Source organism: Heptranchias perlo, chromosome 25, assembly GCF_035084215.1.
Source record: "Heptranchias perlo isolate sHepPer1 chromosome 25, sHepPer1.hap1, whole genome shotgun sequence".
Lineage (NCBI taxonomy): Eukaryota > Metazoa > Chordata > Chondrichthyes > Hexanchiformes > Hexanchidae > Heptranchias > Heptranchias perlo.
The window spans coordinates 1,313,666-1,338,229 of record NC_090349.1 but is presented as its reverse complement, the minus strand read 5'-3'; the positions used below and the strand labels follow the sequence as shown (position 1 = coordinate 1,338,229).

The 24,564-nt window shown below is 45.0% G+C and overlaps 1 pseudogene; it reads right to left on the bottom strand.

Annotated features, from left to right (window-relative positions):
• LOC137341921 (breakpoint cluster region protein-like) overlaps window positions 1-24,564 on the bottom strand; it is a 743,894-nt pseudogene that overhangs the window by 127,979 nt on the left and 591,351 nt on the right.

The window sequence follows — 24,564 nt, the reverse complement described above, 5'->3', positions numbered from 1 at the left end:
CGCCCTATCTCTGTAACCTCCTCCAGCCTGACAACCCTCTGAGATCTCTACACTCCTCCATTCCTAGTCTCTTGCGCATCCCCAATTTTAATCGCTTCACCATTGTCGGCCATGCCTTCAATAGTCTAGGCCCTATATTCTGGAATTCCCTCCTTGAACCTCTCTGCCTCGCTCTCCTCCTTTAAGACGCTCTTTAAAACCGACCTCGCCTGTCCTAATATCTCCTGATGCAGCTCAACAATGCTTCTGTGAAGCTCTTTGGGACGTTTTACTAGGTTAAAGGCACTATATAAATGCAAGTAGTTGTTGTTGTTAATAGGTTTCCTAGTGTATAATTCTAAGGTAGCAGACATTACTCATGCTCCTTATTATCTCCTCAATAAGGCTTTTACAATCTCTTATGTACATTCATTCCCACCTAGATTACAGAACTGCCGCCAAAAGCACATAAATGAGTCTGCCTACATATCTCTAGAGATGCACAACACCACCTCATGACGCTTTCTCGCTCGTTGTCTCCAGAAGAAAAGTGAACAGTCACTGCCGATGCAATTTGCTGGTGGGGTTGCCAGTTTCACAGTGTCCGCTCCCCGGACACAGGAAAGGTCTATTGGCAGGACGTGCAAGTCAAACAGTTCGAGCACCTGCCTATCTTGCACTTGTGGAGTATATCTGATTTTGCTACTGGGCTGTCAGCGTAAGTGATTCCGAACACAAAGAACTTGAGCGGAAGAGGGCGATAGGGAGAGGGCGGGCGGGGGAGATAGGGAGAGGGCGGGCGGGGGAGATAGGGAGAGGGCGGGCGGGGGAGATAGGAAGAGGGCGGGCGGGGGAGATAGGGAGAGGGCGGGCGGGGGAGATAGGGAGAGGGCGGGCGGGGGAGATAGGGAGAGGGCGGGCGGGGGAGATAGGGAGAGGGCGGGCGGGGGAGATAGGGAGAGGGCGGGCGGGGGAGATAGGGAGAGGGCGGGCGGGGGAGATAGGAGAAGGGAGTAAGGGGGAGATAGGGAGAGAGACAGAAAAATAAAGGTGTGTTTATATAGCACCTTATCATGCTTCTCAGGAGAGTCTCAAGGTGCTTAACGTATTACTGTGAAACAAAGTTACTGATGTTTCTATATAAACTCAACAGCACTTTTGAACACAGGAAGATCCCACAAATGATGATGTGATGAATGAACAGTTAATATATTTTTGGTTGTGTTCTTTGAGGAAGAAATCCTGGACTCTGGGATTCCTAAGACTCTGGGAAATTTCTTGCTCTCGTTCAAATCGTGCCATTGGGTCTTCATTGTCCACCTAACAGGCAGATGGGGCTAGAATAGGTCCAAAGTTGAGTAATTTTAGTGCTTGCCATTGTGAAAATTACCTGCTGCGCAGCTCAACATTTAAGCTCAGGGTGTAAAGTCACTAATCTTTCTTTTTTTTTCCAATTTCCTCCCCATCTTTCCTGAAGGGGCCACTCCCTTACTGGAATGTGGTTCTACCGAGGTTTCCAACTCCACTTGGCTCATTCTGCACTCAGCTACAGTAGCCAATTCCATCTTTTTCAGTCCTCTTACACAGCAGTAACCATGGAAGCTAGCTTCATTAATCATAGCTACCAGGGATACCCTCACAGTTGTTTGTTGGTCACACAATTTCGACTCTGTTATCCAATTCATTTTACGCCTATAGTCATAGATCTTGAATGTTATAAGAACAATGTTAGCATTTTTCACCATTAATAAAAGCAGGATATAACAGGACTGTCATTGGGATAGCATTTGCTACTTAATACAATAAAACCTCCATCAGGCATAGTCAGCTTGCTCTGAAGGCTGGGGGTTACAGGTTTACTAGGATCACAGGCTACTTTGCGACCAACATGTAGAAATGTCACAACAAACCCTTCAAACAACCCTGAGAGGAACAAAGAGAGGAATGCACAAAACACACCTACATCCCAGCATTGATTTCATCTGCAGGAATCAGAAGACTGGGTTTGGCACGAGGATGCGATGTGATAAAATAAAATTAGTTGAGACAGAAACTGAAGGGGGACTAAACCCTAATAAATAAGGCAAATACTTTTCTACTGTGAAATTGCAGTTAAATCCTCCTCAGTTCAGAATATTCTTTGGTCATTTATTGATGATGAAAAATTGCTCTAACTGCCTGTGCAGCTGCAAATATCTTTTTATATGATGAAAAGGGGCTACAAAGGAGTTCTATGGATAAGTAGAGAGATTAAAACAAATGAAACTGAAAAGGGAGGCAAATAATACAATTAGGGCTAACAATACTAATGATTATCGTGAGGAATATAGAGAGTGTAGTGGGAATGTGGAAAGGGAGATTGGAAGGGCTAAAAGGGAATATGAAAAAAAGCTGGCAGATAATATAAAAGGAAATAGTAAGGGCTTTTATAAACATGAAAAGTAAAAGAATAATTAAAGCGAAGAAAAGACCACACAGGAATGAAGGAGGAGGGGCTCTCAACGTGGAGGATGAAGGAGATATTAAATAAATATTATCGTTTTTTTCACAAATGATGGTGGATGTGAGAATATAGGTGCACTAGGCAAGGATATGGAACAAATGTTAGAGATAGCTATGGAAAAGGAATTGGTTCAGAAACTCTAGGTAGACAAGTCACTGGGCCCTTGGCTGTTGAAAGAAGTTGGAGAGGAGATAAAAGAGGCTTTGGCCACCATTTTTCAAATTGTGCCGTGGGGTTAGAGAGTAATAATGTAAGGCCCTTGTTCAAGGGTGAGAAGGATAAACTTGGACCAGTTAGTCGAGCCTCAGTTATGGGCAAACTCTTGAACACTAGATCTGAGGAGCAATCTTGTGTCTTTTCACGACTGAAGAGCAAAATAGTATTGCAAAGCATTTTTCAAACTATTAACCTGGACCACAGACATCCTTATAAAGACTGCATAGGGCATCGTACAGAAGCTGTTGCTGTGTTGATGCCAACAGCTTGATCTTTCTTTCTTAATTTCTGTAATGTATTTTTTCTCCTTAGGGCACATACCATTCCTTGTTCTAGGAGATGGGCAGGCAAACTGTCCCCAAGCCTCTGAAAGGAGCTGGGTGAGTATGACCCTGAGTCAACTGTGTTTTGATTTTCTCTCCCCTGGCCTGGATTCAGTACCACCCTAGCTGATTGGGAATTTGCAGTGTGGGAGAATCTCTGTGATATGTATCTGTGCATTATCATATTACTAACTCTTGTAACTACTTTTGTCACAGAAATGGATAACGAATGCTCCTTAAAAATGAAAGTCATCCCAGGTTTAATTTCCAGTCTCTGTTGACTTAACTGAACTGTGCTGGGATGGCAGCAAGGGGAAGTGAGCTCGGGTTCTTGCTCCTGATCACTAGCCAATAACTCTTGGAAATGGTGCATGTGGAGATGTTGAATCAAGACAGGAATGGACTGAGCCGTGATGAGTCCCACAGCTGAATAGGCTGCCAACACCCTGTCTAGGCTCATATGTGAACAGGTCATTTACACAAGGTATTGCAGGATGTCCTGCAACCATACTGCAGCAGTATGCCACATCCAGTCGTGAATGGTGGTGGACAATTAAACAACTAACGGGAGCAGGAGGCTCTGTAAACATCCCCATCCTCAATGAGTGCAAAAGACAACACTGAAGTGTTTGCAATCATCTTCAGCCAGAAGTGCCGAGTGGATGATCCATCTCGGCCTCCTCCCGATATCCCCACCATCACAGAAGCCAGTCTTCAGCCAATTCGATTCACTCTAAGTGATATCAAGAAACGGCTGAGTGCATTGGATACAGAAAAGGCTATGGGCCCCGACAACATCCCGGCTGTAGTGCTGAAGACTTGTGCTCCAGAATTAGCTGCGCCACTAGCCAAACTGTTCCAATACAGCTACAACACTGGCATCTACCCGACAATGTGGAAAATTGCCCAGGTATGTCCTGTCCACAAAAAGCAGGACAAATCCAATCCGGCCAATTACCGCCCCATCAGTCTACTCTCAATCATCAGCAAAGTGATGGAAGGTGTCGTCGACAGTGCTATCAAGCGGCACTTACTCACCAATAACCTGCTCACTGATGCTCTGTTTGGGTTCCACCAGGACCACTCGGCTCCAGACCTCAAACATGGACAAAAGAGCTGAATTCCAGAGGTGAGGTGAGAGTGACTGCCCTTGACATCAAGGCAGCATTTGACCGAGTGTGGCACCAAGGAGCCCTAGTAAAATTGAAGTCAATGGGAATCAGGGGGAAAACTCTCCAGTGGCTGGAGTCATACCTAGCACAAAGAAAGATGGTAGTGGTTGTTGGAGGCCAATCATTTCAGCCCCAGGACATTGCTGCAGGAGTTCCTCAGGGCAGTGTCCTCGGCCCAACCATCTTCAGCTGCTTCATCAATGACCTTCCCTCCATCACAAGGTCAGAAATGGGGATGTTCGCTGATGATTTGCACAGTGTTCAGTTCCATTCGCAACCCCTCAGATAATGAAGCAGTCCGAGTCTGCATGTAGCAAGACCTGGACAACATCCAGGCTTGGGCTGATAAGTGGCAAGTAACATTCGCGCCAGACAAGTGCCAGGCAATGACCATCTACAACAAGGGACAGTCTAACCACCTCCCCTTGACATTCAACGGCATTACCATCGCCGAATCCCCCACCATCAACATCCTGGAGATCACCATTGACCAGAAACTTAACTGGACCAGCCACATAAATACTATGGCTACAAGAGCAGGTCAGAGGCTGGGTATTCTGTGGCGAGTGACTCACCTCCTGACTCCACCATCTACAAGGCACAAGTCAGGAGTGTGATGGAATACTCTCCACTTGCCTGGATGAGTGCAGCTCCAACAACACTCAAGAAGCTCGACACCATCCAGGACAAAGCAGCCCGCTTGATTGGTACCCCATCCACCACCCTAAACATTCACTCCCTTCACCACCGGCGCACTGTTGCTGCAGTGTGTACCATCCACAGGATGCACTGCAGCAACTCGCCAAGGCTTCTTCGACAGCACCTCCCAAACCCGCGACCTCTACCACCTAGAAGGACAAGAGCAGCAGGTACATGGGAACAACACCACCTGCATGTTCCCCTCCAAGTCACACACCATCCCGACTTGGAAATATATCGCTGTTCCTTCATTGTCACTGGGTCAAAATCCTGGAACTCCCTTCCTAACAGCACTGTGGGAGAACTGTCACCACACGGACTGCAGCGGTTCAAGAAGGCGGCTCACCACCACCTTCTCAAGGGCAATTTGGGATGGGCAATAAATGCTGGCCTCGCCAGCGATGCCCACATCCCATGAATGAATTTTTAAAAATCAAGACTTTCAAGAAAGGAGGGGAAGATAAAGGGAGAAAAGTATAAAAATGAATGACAGTAAACATGCCACTTTCTTTGTATAGACCATTTAGAAAAATGTATAAAAATCTAACAGAAAAAGGAAATTACGAAGAGTGTGATTATCATCGTAGGTACAGCACAGGAGGAGGCCATTCAACCCATCGTGCTTGTGCCGGCTCTTTGAAACAGCTATCCAGTTAGTCCCACTCCCCTGCTCTTTCCCCATAACTCTCTACATTTTTTCCCTTCAAGTATTTCTCTAATTCCCTTTTGAAAGTTACTATTGAATCTGGTTCCACCACCCTTTCAGGCAGTGCATTCCAGATCATCATAACTCGCTGCATAAAGAAATGTTTCCTCATGTCACCTCTGGTTCTTTTGCCGATCACCTTAAATCTGTGTCCTCTGGTTACCTATCCTTCTGCCACTGGAAACAGTTTCTCCTTATTTACTCTGTCAAAACGCCTCATGATTTTGAACACCTCTATCAAATCTCCTCTTAACTTTCTCTGCTCTAAGGAGAACAACCCCAGCTTCTCCAGTCTCTCCACATAACTGAAGTCCCTCATCCCTGGTACCATTCTAGTAAATCTCCTCTGCACCCTCTCCAAGATCTTCACATCCTTCCTAAAGTTTGGTGCCCAGAATTGAACACAATACTCCACCTGAGGCCAAACCAGTGTTTTATAAAGGTTTAGCATAACTTCCTTGCTTTTGTACTCTGTGCCTCTATTAATAAAGCCCAGGATCCCACATGCGTTTAACAGCCTTCTCAAACTGCCCTGCCACCTACAATGATTTGTGTACATAGACCCCAAGGTCTCTCTGCTCCTGCACCCCTTTAAAATTGTACCATTTAGTTTATATAGTCTCTCCTCATTCTTCCTATCAAAATGTATCACTTCAAACTTCTCTGTTTTAAATATTGTTTGCCATGTGTCTGCCCATTTCACCAGTTTGTCACCAGTAATTAGCTCATTGCTTCTAACACACCACATTTTGAAATTGACGAGTGACAGTATTTTAAACTTGTCTGAATGAACTTGCGGTTTAAATATTAGATGAGCTACCCACTAACAAGAATGACTGTTAGAATCTGACTATTACTGTTACTGACAAGCTGGCCAGATGGTTAAAGTACATCAACATTATGAGTAAAAGGAACAGTTTGGAATCAAACGCCTGCGAAGTTCTATATCTCAGAGATATAGCACACAACAGGCTGAGTTGTCATGTTGTTAGTCATGATCGAGCCCTTTCCTATTAAAAAATAGATTATTCTTCCTGGCACAATATGAAGATAGATCTCGCTGTAAGTTACAATTGGCTATTGATCATAGTTTTGGAGATTATCAGCCATGAAAAGGCACCAAAAAATTGAGAAATATTGATGAAAAATAGTGAAGACATTTTCTAAAAGGACAAGCATCGCAAATGAGGTGCCAACCTGGTGAAGCGACAGCTCAGGACAACATACATGCTAAACAGCTGAAGCAGTGCTATAGACAGAGCTAAGCGATCCCACAACTCAGTTCAAAGCCCCACAGTCCTGCCACATCCAGCCGTGAATGGTGGTGGACAATTAATCAATTAATGGGAGGTTGAGGCTCCATGAGCATTCCCATCTTCAATAATGGCAGAGTCCAGCACGTGAGTGCAAGAGACAATGCTGAAGCGTTCAGCACAATATTCAGCCAGAAGTGCCGAGTGGATGATCCATCTCGGCCTCCTCCCGATATCCCCACCATCACAGAAGCCAGTCTTCAGCCAATTCGATTCACTCCACGTGATATCAAGAAACGGCTGAGTGAACTGGATACAGCAAAGGCTATGGGCCCCGACAACATCCCGGCTAAAGCAGTGAAGACCTGTGCTCCAGAACTAGCTGCGCCTCTAGCCAAACTGTTCCAATACAGCTACAACACTGGCATCTACCCGACAATGTGGAAAATTGCCCAGGTATGTCCTGTATACAAAAAGCAGGACAAATCCAATCCGGCCAATTACCGCCCTATCAGTCTACACTCAATCATCAGCAAAGTGATGGAAGGTGTCGTCGACAATGCTATCAAGCGGCACTTGCTCACCAATAACCTGCTTACCGATGCTCAGTTTGGGTTCCGCCAGGACCACTCGGCTCCAGACCTCATAACAGCCTTGGTCCAAACATGGACAAAAGAGCTGAATTCCAGAGGTAAGGTGAGAGTGACTGCCCTTGAAATCAAGGCGGCATTTGACCGAGTGTGGCACCAAGGAGCCCGAGTAAAACTGAAGTCAAAGGGAATCAGGGGGAAAAACTCTCCAGTGGCTGGAGTCATACCTAGCACAAAGGAAGATGGTAGTGGTTGTTGGAGGCCAATCATCTCAGCCGCAGGACATTGCTGCAGGAGTTCCTCAGGGCAGTGTCCTAGGCCCAACCATCTTCAGCTGCTTCATCAATGACCTTCCCTCCATCATAAGGTTGTAAGGGGGGCTGTTTGTTGATGATTGCACAGTGTTTAATTCCATTCGCTAGTCCTCAGATAATGAAGCAGTCCATGCGCCCGTGCAGCAAGGGTTGGGCTGAGCGCCAGGCAATGACCATTGCCAACAAGAGTGTCTAACCACCTGCCCTTGACATTCAATGGCATTACCATCCTCAAATCCCCCATCATCAACATCCTGGGGCTCACCATTGACCAGAAACTTAACTGGACCAGCCATACAAATACTGTGGCTACATGAGCAGGTCAGAGGCTGGGTATTCTGCGGTGAGTGACTCACCTCCTGACTCCCCAAAGCCTCTGCACCACCTACAAGGCAGAAGTCAGGAATGTGATGGAATACTCTCCACTTGCCTGGATAAGTGCAGCTACAACAACAATCAAGAAGCTCGACACCATCCAGGACAAAACAGTCCGCTTGATCGGCAGGTTGTTTCAATGCTGTGGCAGAGGCGGAAACCTGATTGGAGAGATTCAGGCATAGAGTGTCTGGAGGAAAGATGGATGCGGATTTGGGAGGTGACAACATGTTCAAGGACTTTAAAGAGGAAAGAGAGGTTGGAGATTGGTAGGTTGCAAAGACAGAGATGTTGAGGGTGGGTTTTTTGAGGAGGGATGATGACAATACTGGAGGAGAGGGAACCATTTACAATGTCAGTTAGCATGGGGGGAAGCAACAAGAGAAGTTGGGTGGTCAGCTGTTTAGTGGGAATGGAGTCAAGGGAGCAGTAGGAGGGTCTCATGAATGAGGTGAGCTCGGAGAAGGCATGAGGGGAGATAACAGAGAAACTAGAGAAATATGTTGGTTCAGGGCTTGGGCTGCGGGGTGGGGGGAAGGGGAGAGAGCTGGTGGGAGGTCTGGTTTGGTGGGTAAAATGAAGGAGGGAAGCAGCAGCAGAGGCAACCGAACAGATGGTCTCAATCTTAGTGACAAGGAAGTCCATGAGCTCTTGGCACATGTTGTTGGATGTGACTGTGGAGGGGGGCGGGGGGACGGGTTTAAGGAGACAATGGTAGTGGAGAAAAGAATGCAGGGGTTATCTTTGCTCTCCAGGATGATCTTGGAGTAGTGTGCAGTTTTGGTGGAGATAGTGTCTGGGAAAAGGTCAAGACCCTGATTATGTGGTGAGCATACCAGGTTGCTCACCTCTTATCTATAAAAAAGCCTTTGTCGTAAAAGAAATAATAGACAGATTGTCTATGAGACACTGAAATACTCTTATTTTCACTGTGGTTTTGCTTGTAATTCAAGAATTTGGGCAACCAGCAAGGACTTTAAGTAATAATTTAATGAAGTAAATCTTTAAGCAGGGACAATGAAATAATGTTCATGAAATTAGTCAAATGTACATCATAGCTTTAACTTTATTAGATTGCAAATCTTGACCTGTTTATGTTAAACCTCGATGCTATGAGCTGCCAGTTGTGTGCAATTCAGAGGAGCATCACTTGGACCATACGCCTCATCAAAATGCACTTTGCTTAATATTACACTTCAGTGGCTGATGTCAGGGAATATTTTCCACTGGGAATTCAACGTAATGAATTTCCAGAGTAGCATGTTAGCTAGAGAAAGGTTGGATATATATAGGGCAATACGACTGGAAATAAGGAATGTTCCATGATAGCTTAAATTGCTTTTGAACCACAATGATTCCTGGGGCTTTGGGGGCAGTGGCTATCTGGAGGTGACAGCAATTTTTAAAACTCCAGGAAATTTACAGAATGGTTGTTACAATTTCAATAACATTTACCAAGCATAGTTGGCTTGTTCAACAAGCCCAGGGTACTCAATACATAGTTCTTATTTTGGCACTAAGGCAATTAGTACACATTTTGGGATCAGGTGTAAGTTGGGTGGTGTATAACCAGCATGTGCCTGACTATTTGTGCGCTGACAGTGCCTGTACGTCCAGGATCAGCCTAATTAGATTGCTGTGGAAAAGTTCCCACGAGGAGCAATTCCTCGGCTTGTAAGCTTGCTCATTTGTGGGTGTGAAATCATGCGCTGCTGCAAGCCTTAAAGGATCGAAACCGCTGGGGAGCTGCTTTCAAAAGAAGGATGCCCTCAGAGCAAAGATTACGACAGTCATTGAAAACTGTGCCAAGCAACCTTCAATAGATGACGATAGAGTGGAGGAGTCCACGACTCACATCTGTGCAATGTTGACAGACAGATGGAATCGCAACACTACAGTTTACCATGGAACAAGGGGCAACTCCAGGGACTTCAGCAGTGCAATGCCTCCATGCCAAAGGCCCTAGGGTAGTGAATGCCCAGACGGTTGCAATGGACGCCTTGGACTTCAATATGCAACAGGCTCTTTTCTCCAGCTTCAACTGGCTTGGTGGTCACATGGAGAAAGCCACTGATCAAGGCTCCAGCAATCTCATGACTGCAATCAGGAGTGCAGTCGTTCAGATCAGTGGGTATGGCGAGACTTGCCCAGGAATAGGGCCATGGGTGGAATGTGTTCAGGTGATGATGCTGTCTCTCAGGATAACGAACCTTCTCACCACAGCCCTGCAATGACTGTTCATGTGCCAGAATGTAAGCAGGCGCCTGCTGTTGTAGTGGTGTCAAGCCATTAGCTGGGCAATCTCAGGACCCAGCTCAGAGATTGAGGGCCACCTCAATCCCAAAAGAGTCTTGTGGACACAATGTAGCCAGGCACATCACATACTTCTGCTACAGGGGGATTACGTAGAAGAAGCACAAGGTTGGGCTCCAAAGCAAATCAGACATGTCCTGTCCCTAAAGGGAAGCACCAGGGTGCTGAACGAGACGAGCAGAAACACACATCATATTTGTTGCAATGAGTGGATGGACCAATGAGGAGAAGGTCTCATCAGTGACAGACTGACAGACAGCTCCAGCAACTGGCAAAGGTACTTCAGGAGCAGAATCTAGAATCTCCTCCTGCTTGTCTAGGTCATCTCTTTGCTGCTATTTATTGCCTTTCTTCTCCGAGTACTCCATATTGGTTCGTGGTTGGATGACAAATTGCGATTATAATGATATGAAGATATTAGCTGAGCTGCACTGTAGGATGCTCCCCTGATCTGTCTCGTGCTTTCAATTGCTTTTTCAACATGCCTTTGGTGTGCTCTGTGATGACTCTGGTAGATCACATAAGAAATAGGAGCAGGAGTAGGCCATCCAGCCCCTCGAGCCTGCTCCGCCATTCAAGATGATCATGGCTGATCTTCTACCTCAACGCCATTTTCCTGCACTATCTCCACACACATCAGCAGGTACAGGTAGTTGTCATAGAGGTATCATGACCCAGGGCTAAGGAAGTTAGCCTTGGTCTCCTAAGCCAACATTGCACTTTTCATGTCAAATAATGGGGCCATGATGCATCACCTTAAAATAAAGGCATCACAGTTACAAGTGAGCCAGCCATGAGCACTTCCTCAATGCCAGCCACACGACACCAGCTGTAAAGGTGAGTGCAAAAGGCAGTAAGTGCTCAACTCCAGGGCAGCCTCCATGGTGCTCGCACAGGAGTTGCCCACTTTATAATCAACACAGAAGCTGCTTATTTATGAACAAATGAAAAAGATGGAGAGAAAGAAACAGCTGGTCCATCGAGCCTGTCCCTTACAGTCAGAAATGGGGGAAATTATAATGGGGAACAAAGAAATGGCAGAAAAATTAAACAGATACTTTGGTTCTGTCTTCACAAAGGAGGACACAAATAACCTGCCAGAAATGTTAGGGAACCAAGGGTCTAGTGAGAGGGAGGAACTGAAGGAAATCCGTATTAGTAAAAAAATAGTGCTCGGGAAATTAATGGGGCTAAAGGCTGACAAATCCCAGGGCCTGATAATCTACATCCCAGAGTACTAAAGGAAGTGGCCCTGGAAATAGTGGATGCATTGGTGATCACCTTCCAAATTTCTATAGACTCTGGAACAGTTCCCACAGAGTGCAGGGTGGCAAATGTAATCCCACTATTTAAAAATGCAGGGAGAGAAAAAACAGGGAATTACAGACCAGTTAGCCTAACATCAGTAGTGGGGAAAATGCTAGAGTCCATTACAAAGGATGTGATAACAGAACACTTGGAAGGCATTAACCGGATTGGACAAAGTCAGCATGGGTTTATGAAAGGGAAATCATGCTCAACAAATCTACTGGAGTTTTTTGAGGATGTAACTAGTAGAATAGATAGGGGAGAACCAGTGGATGTGGTGTATTTGGATTTTCAGAAAGCTTTTGATAAGGTCCCACACAAGAGGTTAGTGTGCAAAATTAAAGCATATGGGATTGGGGGGAATATACTGGCATGGATTGAGAATTGGTTGACAGACAGGAAACAGAAAGTAGGAATAGTGGGGTATCGCAGGGATCAGTGCTTGGGCCCCAGCTATTCACAATATATAGCAATGATTTGGATGAGGGAACTGAATATAACATTTCCAAGTTTGCAGACGACACAAAGCTGGGGTGGAATGTGAGCTGTGAGGAGGATGCAAAGAGGCTCCAATGTGATTTAGACAAGTTGGGTGAGTGGGCAAGAACATGGCAGATGCAGTACAACGTGGAAAAATGTGAGGTTATCCACTTTGGTTGTAAAAACAGAAAGACAGATTATCTGAATGGTGACAGATTGGGAAAAGGGGAGGTGCAACGAGACCTGGGTGTCCTTGTACACCAGTCGCTGAAAGCGAGCATTCAGGTACAGCAAGCAGTTAGGAAGGCAAATGGTATATTGGCCTTCATTGCAAGAGGATTTGAGTACAGGAACAGGGATGTCTTACTGCAGTTGTACAGGGCCTTGTTGAGACCACATCTGGAACATTGTGTGCAGTTTTGGTCTCCTTATCTGAGGAAGGATGTCCTTGCCATGGAGGGAGTGCAACAAAGGTTTACCAGACTGATTCCTGGGATGGCAGGACTGACTTATGAGGAGAGATTGGGTCGACTAGGCCTATATTCACTCGAGTTTAGAAGAATGAGAGGTGATCTCATCGAAACATATAAAATTCTAACAGGACGAGACAGACGAGATGCAGGGAGGATGTTCCCGACGGCTGGGGAGTCCAGAACGAGGGATCACAGTCTCAGGATACGGGGTATGCCATTTAGAATCGAGATGAGGAGAAATTTCTTCACTCAGAGGGTGGTGAACCTGTGGAATTCTCGACCACAGAAGGCTGTGGAGGCTAATTCATTAAATATATTCAAGGAGGAGATAGATATATTTCTTAATGCTAAAGGGATCAAGGGATATGGGGAAAAAGCGGGAACAGGGTACTGAGTTAAACGATCAGCCATGATCATTTTGAATGGCGGAGCAGGCTCGAATGGCCTACTCTTGCTCCTATTTTCTATGTTTCTACATAGTCATGCTACAACTAAGCATTATGACCCTCAATGCTCCCCACCCAACCGCAGCCATGTAATCGCCTGGGAGAGGCAAAAAAAAAACTGATTTTAAGAACCCTAGGCCAAATCAGGGAAAAGGCAATTTTGGGAAATTCCTCTCTGACCCTCAAAGATGATCAAAAACAAGTTCCAGGGGATAACGGTGACCACACATCACCCAACATCACAGCTACCTTCTGCATGCAGCGGTATCAGCTTCCTTCAGGAACCCTTCCAGCTCCCTTTTACAGCGAATCCACACTCACTAAACAAGCCTGCAACTTATTCCAAAGATCAAGGAGCCTCTGCGAAAAGAAAAACTTTCTGACACCCAACCTAGTTCTATGCTTACGTAACTTATACACCTGTCCCCTTGTTCTCCCTAATTTATCTAATTCAAATAATTTATCCACATGGACACAATCTAGTCTGTTCATCATTTTAAATACTTCAATCAAATCACCCCAAAGGCTCCACTTTTATAGAGTAAAATGAGCCAGCTCTCCAAGCCTATCATGATAACTAAGGGCTTTTGAACTAGGTATTGATCCAGTGGTCACCCTCTGAACCTTTTGCAGGGTGCTGTATCACCCACCATATCAAGGGACCAGAAATAGACACAGTGGGGGTAATATTAACCTAACCTGCCTGGTGGGAAACTGGTGGGATCCATTCAGCCACCCGATTTACACCCAACCCACTTTCAATGGGGGGGGTGTAAATCAGGCAGGGTGTAAAAGGGGCAGCCGATTTGATCCCGTCAGTTTCCTGTCAGGAGGGTTAGGTTAAAATTACTCCCAGTGTTCTGGATGAGGCCTAACCAAGGTCTTGTACAAGGGCACTATGGTGCTTTTTGTTTTATATTGGATAGTCCTAGCTATACCTCCTAATACTCCATTCATGTTCACTGTAGGCTCAGGGCACTGGCAGTCAACCTTTAGTGACTCATGCACCATAACTCCGAGGTGTCTTTCCCGCCTGCACAAACGGCAATTGATACTAGCTCAATTGCTAAATTTAAATCTGAGATAGATAGCTTTTTGGCAACCAAAGGTATTAAGGGATATGGGCCAAAGGCAGGTGTATGGAGTTAGATCACAGATCAGCCATGATCTTATCAAATGGCGGAGCAGGCACGAGGGGCTGAATGGCCTACTCCTGTTCCTATGTTCCTTTTCCCCCAACACATCGAGGTCAGATTGGAATTATTTTTCTCCTCAAGGGTTCTGACACTGGCACAAATCACGTGTCATGCACGTTCCCCATCGCCTTCATCCAGATCATTGATACAGATGGTGAAGAGTAATGGTCCGAACACCAATTCTAGTGGGACTCCACGAATAACCGGTCTCCACACAGACCCACTATCGTTAATGACAATCCTTTGTCGACCACAATACAATCAATTCCCTATCCAATCCAGGATCTGCCCTCCAAGCCCACAGAGCTCCATCTAATATAGTAACCAATTGTGAGGCACCTTGTCAAATGCTTTTTGAAAATCCAAATATGCAATGTCTAAAGCCCACAATGCTCACCTGAGCAGGAAGGGCCCGGGTTTGATTCTTGGTCTGGGTTGAGTTAACTAATCTCAGCCAGTTGAGCAGTGGAGAGAGTACAACTGGCTGTCTCTTGGTAAAGAGGGTTTATAAAAGGGCCACGGTTGGTGCTCCCAATCACTATCCAATCACTCCCACTGGAAAGTGGGCGTATGGCTCAGCTGCAACGTTATCCATAGTGAAAGAGTTGATCAACTGACAGGTCTCACACATGAGGAATACCCACCTGGATGAGGTACTGGAGCTGCCAGCGCTTGTGCAAACATACCAAGGAGGGGTGAAAAATGAGGAAAAATGAAAGCATTTTAATGTTAAGAGATGGCTGACAAACTGCTGAAGAAACTGAGTGATTAAAATCAGTAAATGTTGGAAATATACAGCAGGTTGATCAACATTTAAAAGAGATAGGTTAATGTTTTGAGTGACCCTTCATCACGACTCATTTTAAAATACAGTCTTTTTCACCATGTGTACTGAAGGAAGTATAATTTATTTGGAAGATACGTGGAAAACATAGAGAACAGTGTGAGAAGAAACAAAGGGACAGGTGCTGCATCTGCTCTGGTTGCAGAGAAAGAGTGTGAGGAAGAGTATCTGGTAGTGGGTGTGATGGAAGAGTGAAGAATGGCCTGGAGCCAATTGTCTCTGCAAAAAGAGAGCAGAGCAAGATTCGCTTGGTACTGGGGTCACGTTACAGGTGATGGATGTGGATACTGCTTGGATGCAAGATCCAAGGAATATAGTGTGCCCTCAAACATACCTCCAGATCACAATGCCTTTAGTCAACTGCACTCACTACCAGTTTATAAAGATACTTGTTTATAATCAGATGCATGCATTGAGTGACTGTACACAAACCTGATGAACCAGCAGGAGATTATGTTGCTGTTATGATAGAAAAAGTTTATTTGATATGAACATTTATTAATTTGTGAAGTAATTCTCACTTGGAGATGCATGGATTAATAAGGAACAGCCAGCACAGATTTATCTGACTAATCTGATTGAGTTCTGTGATGAAGTATCAGAGAGGGTTGATGAAGATAGTGCAGTAGATGTTGTATATATGGACTTTCAAAAGGCATTTGATAAAGTATCACAAAACAGACTTATTTGGAAAATAGAAGCATTATAGAAGGTATTAAAGGGACGGTGGTAACCTGGGTACATAATTGGCTAAGGGATAGGAGGCAGAGAGTAGTGGTGAACGGATGTTTTTCAGACTGGAGGGAAGTATACAGCGGGGTCCCCCAGGGGTGGGTATTAGGACCACTGCTTTTCTTGCGATACATAAATGATCTAGACTTGGGTATAGGGAGTACAATTTCAAAATTTGTGGATGACACAAAACTTGGCAACGTAGTAAATGGTGAGGAGGATCCTTAGATGGTGCCAGAGGACTGGAGAATTGAAAATGTTACACCCCTGTTCAAAAAAGGGTGTGAGGATAAACCCAGCAACGACAGGCCAGTCAGTTGAACCTCAGTGGTGGGGAAGTTTCTAGAAACAATAATCCGGGATAAAATTAATAGTCACTTGGACAAGTGATTTGTTAAAGGCAAATCATGTTTAACTAACTTGATTGAGTTTTTTGATGAGGTATCAGAGAGGGTTGATGAGGGCAATGCGGTTAATGTTGTGTAAATGGACTTTCAAAAGGTGTTTGATGAAGTGCCACATAATAGGCTAGTCAGCAAAATTGAAGCCCATGGAATAAAAGGGGCAGTGGCTGCATGGATACAAAATTGGCAGGAAACAGAGAGTATGGTGAACGGTTGTTTCTCGGACTGGAAGAAGGTGTACAACGGTGCTCCCCAGGGGCCGGTACTAGGACCACTGCTTTTTTTTTATATATATTAATGACAGTTTCAAAATTTGCAGATGACACAAAACTTGGAAGCGTAGTGAACAGTGAGGAGGATAGTGATAGACTTCAAGACGATATAGACAGGTTGGTGGAAGGACCGGACACATGGCAGATGAAATTTAATGTGGAGAAGTGCGAAATGTTACATTTTGGAAGGAAGGACGAGGAAAGGCAATATAAACTAAATGATACAATTGTAAAGGGGACGCAGGAGCAGAGAGACCTGGGGGTGTATGTGCACAAATCTTTGATGGAAGCAGGACAGGTTGAGAAAGTGGTTAAAAAAGCAGACGGGATCCTGGACTTTATAAATAGAGGCACAGAGCACAAAAGCAAGGAAGTTATGTTGAACCTCTATAATCCACTGGTTGTCCACAACTGCCCAATTCTGGGCACCGCACTTCAGGATGGATGTGAAGGTCTTAGAGAGGGTGCAAAAAAGATTTACTGGAATGATTCCAGGGATGAGGGACTTCAGATATGTGGATAGACTGGAGAAACTGGGGTTATTCTCCTTAGAGCAGAGAAGGTTGACAGATTTGATCGAATTGTTCAAAATCATGAAGGGTTTAGATAAAGTAAATAAAGAGAAACTGTTCCCATTGTCGGAAGGGTCGAGAACCAGAGGACACAGATTTAAAGTGATTGGCAATAGAACCAAAGACAACATGAGGAAAAACTTTTTTACGCAGCGAGTAGTTATGATCTGGAATGCGCTGCCTGAAAGGATGGTGGAAGCAGATTCAATCACGGCTTTAAAAAAGGAATTGGATAAATACTTGAAGGGAAAAAATTTGCAGGTCTATGGGAAAAGAGCAGGGGAATGGGACTAACTGGATTGCTCTTATGGGCTTGATAGGCCGAATGGCCTACTTCGATGCTGTAACCATTCTATGATTCTAGGATAGTAGCAGACTTTAGGAGGATATAGACAGACTGGTGAAATGGGCAGTAACACGGCAGATGCAATTTAATGCGGACGTGTGAAGTAACGCACTTTGGAGGGGAACAACATGGAGAGACAATATAATCTGAATGGGGTGCAACAGCAGAGGGACCTGGGGGTGCATATTCACAAATTTTTGAAGGTGGCAGGGCAAGTTGATGAGGTGGTTAAGAAACTGTATGGGATACTTGGGTTTGTAAATAGGGGCATTGAATACAAAAACAAGGAAGTCATGCTAAACCCTTACAAATCACTGGTTAGGCCTCGTTGGAGAATTAGAGTCATAGAGTCATAGAGTTATACAGCACGGATAGAGGCCCTTCGGCCCATCGTGTCCGCGCCGGCCATCAAGCCCTGTCTACTCTAATCCCATATTCCAGCATTTGGTCCGTAGCCTTGTATGCTATGGCATTTCAAGTGCTCATCCAAATGCTTCTTGAATGTTGTGAGGGTTCCTGCCTCCACAACCCTTTCAGGCAGTGAGTTCCAGACTCCAACCACCCTCTGGGTGAAAAAGTTCTTTCTCAAATCCCCTCTAAACCTCCCGCCTTTTACCTTGAATCTATGCCCCCTTGTTATAGAACCCTCAACGAAGGGAAAAAGCTCCTTAGTATCCATCCTATCTGTGCCCCTCATAATTTTGTACACCTCAATCATGTCCCCCCTCAGCCTCCTCTGCTCCAAGGAAAACAAACCCAATCTTCCCAGTCTCTCTTCATAGCTGAAGCGCTCCAGCCCTGGTAACATCCTGGTGAATCTCCTCTGCACCCTCTCCAAAGCGATCACATCCTTCCTGTAGTGTGGCGACCAGAACTGCACACAGTACTCCAGCTGTGGCCTAACCAGTGTTTTATACAGCTCCATCATAACCTCCTTGCTCTTATATTCTATGCCTCGGCTAATAAAGGCAAGTATCCCATATGCCTTCTTTACCACCTTATCTACCTGTTCCGCCGCCTTCAGGGATGTGAACTTGCACACCAAGATCCCTCTGACCCTCTGTCTTGCCTAGGGTCCTCCCATTCATTGTGTATTCCCTTGCCTTGTTAGTCCCTCCAAAGTGCATCACCTCGCACTTTTCCGGGTTAAATTCCATTTGCCACTGTTCCGCCCATCTGACCAACCCATCTATATCGTCCTGCAGACTGAGGCTATCCTCCTCGCTATTTACCACCCTACCAATCTTTGTATCATCAGCGAACTTACTGATCATACCTTTTACATTCATATCCAAGTCATTAATGTAGACCACAAACAGCAAGGGACCCAGCACCGATCCCTGTGGTACCCCACTGGCCACAGGCTTCCAGTCACAAAAACAACCTTCGGCCATCACCCTCTGCCTTCTGCCACTAAGCCAGTTTTGTATCCAAAGTGCCAAGGCACCCTGGATTCCATGGGCTCGTACCTTCTTGACCAGTCTCCTGTGGGGGACTTTATCGAAGGCCTTACTGAAATCCATGTATACCACATCCACTGCGTTACCCTCATCCACACGCCTAGTCACCCCCTCAAAAAATTCAATCAAATTAGTCAGACATGATCTTCCCTTGACAAAGCCATGTTGACTATCCCTGATTAATCCTTGCTTCTCCAAGTGGAGACTAATTTTGTCCTTCAGAATTTTTTCCAATAATTTTCCTACCACTGATGTTAGGCTCACTGGCCTGTAGTTCCCCGGTTTTTCCCTACTCCCCTTCTTGAATAATGGTACTACATTAGCGGTTCTCCAGTCCTCTGGCACATCCCCTGTGGCCAGAGAGGTTCTGAATATATGTGTTAGAGCCCCCGCAATCTCCTCCTTTGCCTCACATAGTAGCCTGGGATACATTTCGTCCGGGCCTGGGGATTTATCCATTTTTAGGCCTGCTAAAACCGCCAATACCTCCTCCCGCTCGATGTTAATATGTTCGAGTATATCACAGTCCCCCTGCCGTATTTCTATGTCTACATCGTCCTTCTCCATCGTGAAAACAGATGCAAAAAATTCATTTAGAACCCCTCCTACATCTGCCGGCTCCACACACAGATTGCCATTTTTGTCCCTAATGGGCCCTATTTTTTCCCTAGTCATCCTCTTACCCTTAATATACTTATAAAACATCTTAGGATTTTCCTTTATTTTGCTCGCCAGTGTTATTTCATGGCCCCTCCTTGATCTCCTAATTTCTTTTTTAAGTATCCCCCTGCACTTTTTGTACTCCTCTAGGGCTTCCTCCGTCTTTAGCCTTTTGTATCTGCCAAAAGCCCTCCTTTTTTTCCTAATCCATTCTCGTATATCCTCTGACATCCAAGGTTCCCTGGAGTTCTTGGAACCACCCTTGACCTTTACGGGAACATGTTGCCATTGTATGGTCTCAATCTCCCTTCTGAAAGACTCCCATTGCTCCGATGCGGATTTTCCTACAAGCAGCTGATCCCAGTCCATTTTGGCCAGATCCTGCCTTATCCTATTAAAATCGGCCTTCCCCCAATTTAGAACCTTTATTTCCGGCCCCTCCCTATCCTTTTCTATGACCACCTTAAATCTCACCGAATTATGGTCACTGTCACCAAAGTGCTCACCTACTAGCACTTCTTCCACTTGGCCGGCCACATTCCCTAGAATTAGGTCCAGTACCGCCCCCTCTCTTGTAGGACTTTCGACATGCTGGCTCAAAAAGCTCTCCTGGATGCACGTTAAGAATTTTGTACCCTCTAAGCCTTTTACACTCTGAGTATCCCAGTTAATATTGGGGAAGTTGAAATCCCCCATTATTATTACCCTATTATTTGCACAATTTTCTGAGATTTGCCTACATATCTGTTCCTCTATCTCCCCCTGACTGTTTGGGGGCCTATAGTACACTCCCATCAAAGTGCTTGCCCCCTTTTTGTTTTTAAGCTCCACCCATATGGCCTCATTAGAGGAACCTGCTAATATATCATCCCTCCTTATGGCAGTAATTGATTCTTTAATTAATATTGCGACCCCCCCCTCCTCTTATACCTCTCCCTCTGTCTCGCCTGAAGATTCTGTACCCCGGAATATTGAGCTGCCAGTCTTGCCCCTCCCTCAACCATGTCTCTCTGACAGCAACAATATCATACTCCCATGTGTTTATCAACACCTTCAGTTCATCCACCTTATTCGCAAGACTCCTTGCATTAAAATAGATGCCATCCAGCCTTGCCCTCACATATTTGCCCTGTCTTCCAAGCTGACTTGTTTTTTTCTCTATATTTGGCTGCACATCACCCCCTATTGTAGCTCCACTCTGTATCCCATCCCCCTGCCAAGTTAGTTTAAACCCCCTCCAACAGTGCCAGCAAACCTCCCCGCAAGGATATTTGTCCCGCTCTGGTTCAGGTGCAACCCGTCCGACTTGTACAAGTCCCACCTTCCCCAGAAGCAGGCCCAGTGATCCAGGAAACTGAAACCCTCCCTCCTGCACCAACTCTTTAGCCACGCATTCATCTGTTCTATCCTCCTATTTCTATACTCACTGGCCCGTGGCACTGGGAGTAATCCAGAGATTACAACCTTTGAGGTCCTGCTCTTTAATCTGCTACCTAGCTCCCTAAATTCTTGATGCAGGACCTCATCTCCCTTCCTACCTATGTCGTTGGTCCCAATGTGGACCACGACCTCTGCCTGCTCACCCTCCCCCTTGAGAATGCCCTGAAGCCGCTCAGTGACATCCATGACCCTGGCACCAGGGAGGCAACAAACCTGGTGTGGTGCCCAGGATTGTGTACAATCCTGGGCACCACACATTAGGACGGATGTCAAGGCCTTGGGGAGGGTACAGAGGAGGTTTACCAGGATGATACCAGGGATGAGAGACTTCAGTTATGTGGAGAGACTGGAGAAGCTGGGATTGTTCTCCTTCGAGCAGAGGTTAAGGGAAGACCTGATAGACGTAGTCAAAATAATTAGGGGTTTTAATAGGGCAAATAACGAGAAACTTTCCTCTGGCAAATGGGTCGTTAACCAGAGGTCATAGATTTAAAATAATTGGCAAAAGAACTAGAGGAGAAATGAGGAGAACTTTTTTCACACAGAGGGTTGTTAAGATCTGGAACGCACTACCTGAAATGGTGGTGGAAGAAGATTCCATCGGAACTTTCAAAAGGCAATTGGACCTGTACCTGAAGAGGATTAATTTACAGGGTTATGGGGAAAAAGCTGGGGTGTGGGTCTAAATTGGACAGCTCTTTCAAAGAGCCAACACAGGCACGACAGGCCAAATGGCTTCCTTCTGTGCTGTAAGATTCTATGATTCTATAAGCAGATTTCCAATGTGGTTATTATTGGCACAACAGCAATTAATCTCAGACATGCAATCACTTCAGCACCAAAAGTGCCCTCATCAGCCAGCCTCAAACAAGTTGTAACATGTTAAATTCTTAGTTCTCTGTAGGCCAATATAACAAAGCCAGACAGCTGCACAGATTGCATCAGAAAATATAACAAGTATAACAATGATTCGGAAATGAGAATATTCTGCTCTTACAAATTCCACATTTGTACTTGCAGCAATTTGCCATCCCAAGGCCCTCTTGTTCATAAAGAAAAATTATACACACACTAATAATGGTTGTTAACTTTCAGACCAGATAATCCATGAACTCAAGACTAGTAAGGTCAACAATATTATCCACAGACCCAACAATTCACCTGCCTGGATTCTAATTGGGCCATTATTTCTGAATTAGCTCTTGGTGAGATGTCGTAGCAACACACTAAACCAAAATATGCAGTAAGGCTTCAACATTTGTTTTCTTCAGACAGACTGGAACTGAGGAATATCTGATGGTTAACAGAATCCATAAGCACAAGGACAAATTTCTACAGGTTAACAACAAAGGAGTCATGGTTCAACCATACAATTGTGTAAACTGAACGAAACTTGGTTTCCCAAACCAAGTTCATCTCCCTGCAAAGGGGAGGGGTTGAGGGAAGGGAAATTCCAAAGGGAGACTCCTTTGGCAGGCCATTATTTAACTTAGACACTGGCAGAAGTTTGTGTGCCCATTTTCTAGGCTCCAAATGTAAAGCCAAGTGGATAAAGGAGTAAAACGTACAAGAATAAAAGGTGAAAATTGCCACCACATGAACTAAACAAAAATCATGTTGATGATTACACCTGCCCAACTTTCCAATTTTCTCCCCTCATGCAGTGCTGACTCTTGTTGGGATTTGGAACCACTGGTGCTGTCTGCCATCTAGTATCTTAACCATGTGACCATTCTTCACACAAGGGCTCAGACAGTGAGTGCTGAAGGGACTGTGACAATTCCTTCCAGCCACCTCCAAAATCCACATACACACACTTCCCAGCAGGGATTCCTGAACAGTGATTAGGAGCAGGAGCTGACTGATTTTCCCCTCCTAAGCCAAAACTGTCCATTTTTTTCCCCTAAAAACATTTCTTTAGGTTCCCACCAAATTCGAACATGTCCTGGCTGAGAATGTTGGCAGATGACTTGTAACTTTCATGCAGAAAGTGGCACTTGTATGAACGAGTTATCAGCATCAATCATGTTGAACTATTGCAGATCTTAATATGAGCAAAACATGGTAGGAATGTCATGGCTTCAATGCTTTTCTTGGCATGTTTTCACTCTTGTGGTCACACAGTTAAAAAATGATTAAAAACAAGAAAAAACACATGTCGCTGACAGAAAGTTTGCTGACAAACTGGGAACACCGTTACACTCTGAATAGCATCTCTCCCTTGTCCTGAATGCATCAACTCAGACTAGGATATGGATCCTTGAGCACTGACAGGAGAGGTACAGGAGGACTAAGTGGCCATTATTCATGTATGAACCTAGACAGCGAGTGTTGGTGAACAGTTCAATCAAACAAGGAATCACAGCCAAGCTCAATCATGTTCCTCATCTGATAGCCACATAGATACAGCTAGCAGCAGGATAGCGATCCTGGAGTGGGAACCATGGCAATTACTCCTCTCTTACCCTGATTTTTTTTATTGTTTTATAAAGGAAATATATTTGATTCTTAAAATATGAATATCAATCTAATTCCTCCAATATAACGAATTGCTGCTGTGTAAAACTTACCAGTAAATCTCAAACTGATGGAGACTCAATTCAAAGCCTGATCTGATTTCTCTGAAATACTAGAAGCAACTGTGAGGTTCAAAGGGTGCAATCTTAAGCTACAGAATGGAGCTTTTAATCAATGTTGGTCATTAACACAGTTCACCATTGTATTCTTTCACAAGCAACAACAACTTGAATTCATATAGTACCTTTAATGCAAGAAAAATATTCCAAGACATGTCTCAGAGGCGTGAGGAAAAGTTTTCACCTGGTGAGATTACAGATGCACCAAAGGTCTCTTTATTTACTTTTATAGCTGGCTTTGGACAGATGTTGAGTAAATTTTGGACTTTACCACCTGGGTGTTAAACATTGTCTTGGCAGCACGCAGAAAGGAAAATCTAGCGGTGGTGGGGTGTTCGCTCAAACCCTTACAGAACCTGCCGGATAGTCCATCCATTGAAATTAATTCTGTAATGGACAAGCGATCCTCCCCGCTCTGCCCAGGTGATGCTTAACACCCAGGTGGTAAAGATGAAAATCTACCCCATCTTTGTCCCAAGCACAGAATTTCAATGTACCAAACCATTCTCCATCTACCACTGTTTCACGGAGTTCTTAATCCACTTGAACAGAAACCTTGATTCAAGCACAACATGCTCCTCAATCATCTAATTTTCAATGCTCATCAGTCCGAACGTCAAACTGCTGACGTCGCCAACAGACAAAAGCATTCTTACCTGGGGTTGGGCAGATCCAGGTCTGTCCTCAGGCAACTTGAGCTTGAGCTTTCAATAGAACCCCCATTGGTGATATCATGGAATGCTGTCACAGTGACCATCATGAGAGGTGGATAACTGACATTTAGAAAAGTATATTTTTTGTTTCTGTGTGTCAGTATAAAATGGGTGAGTACTTCCCTGGGTTTCCTTCCCC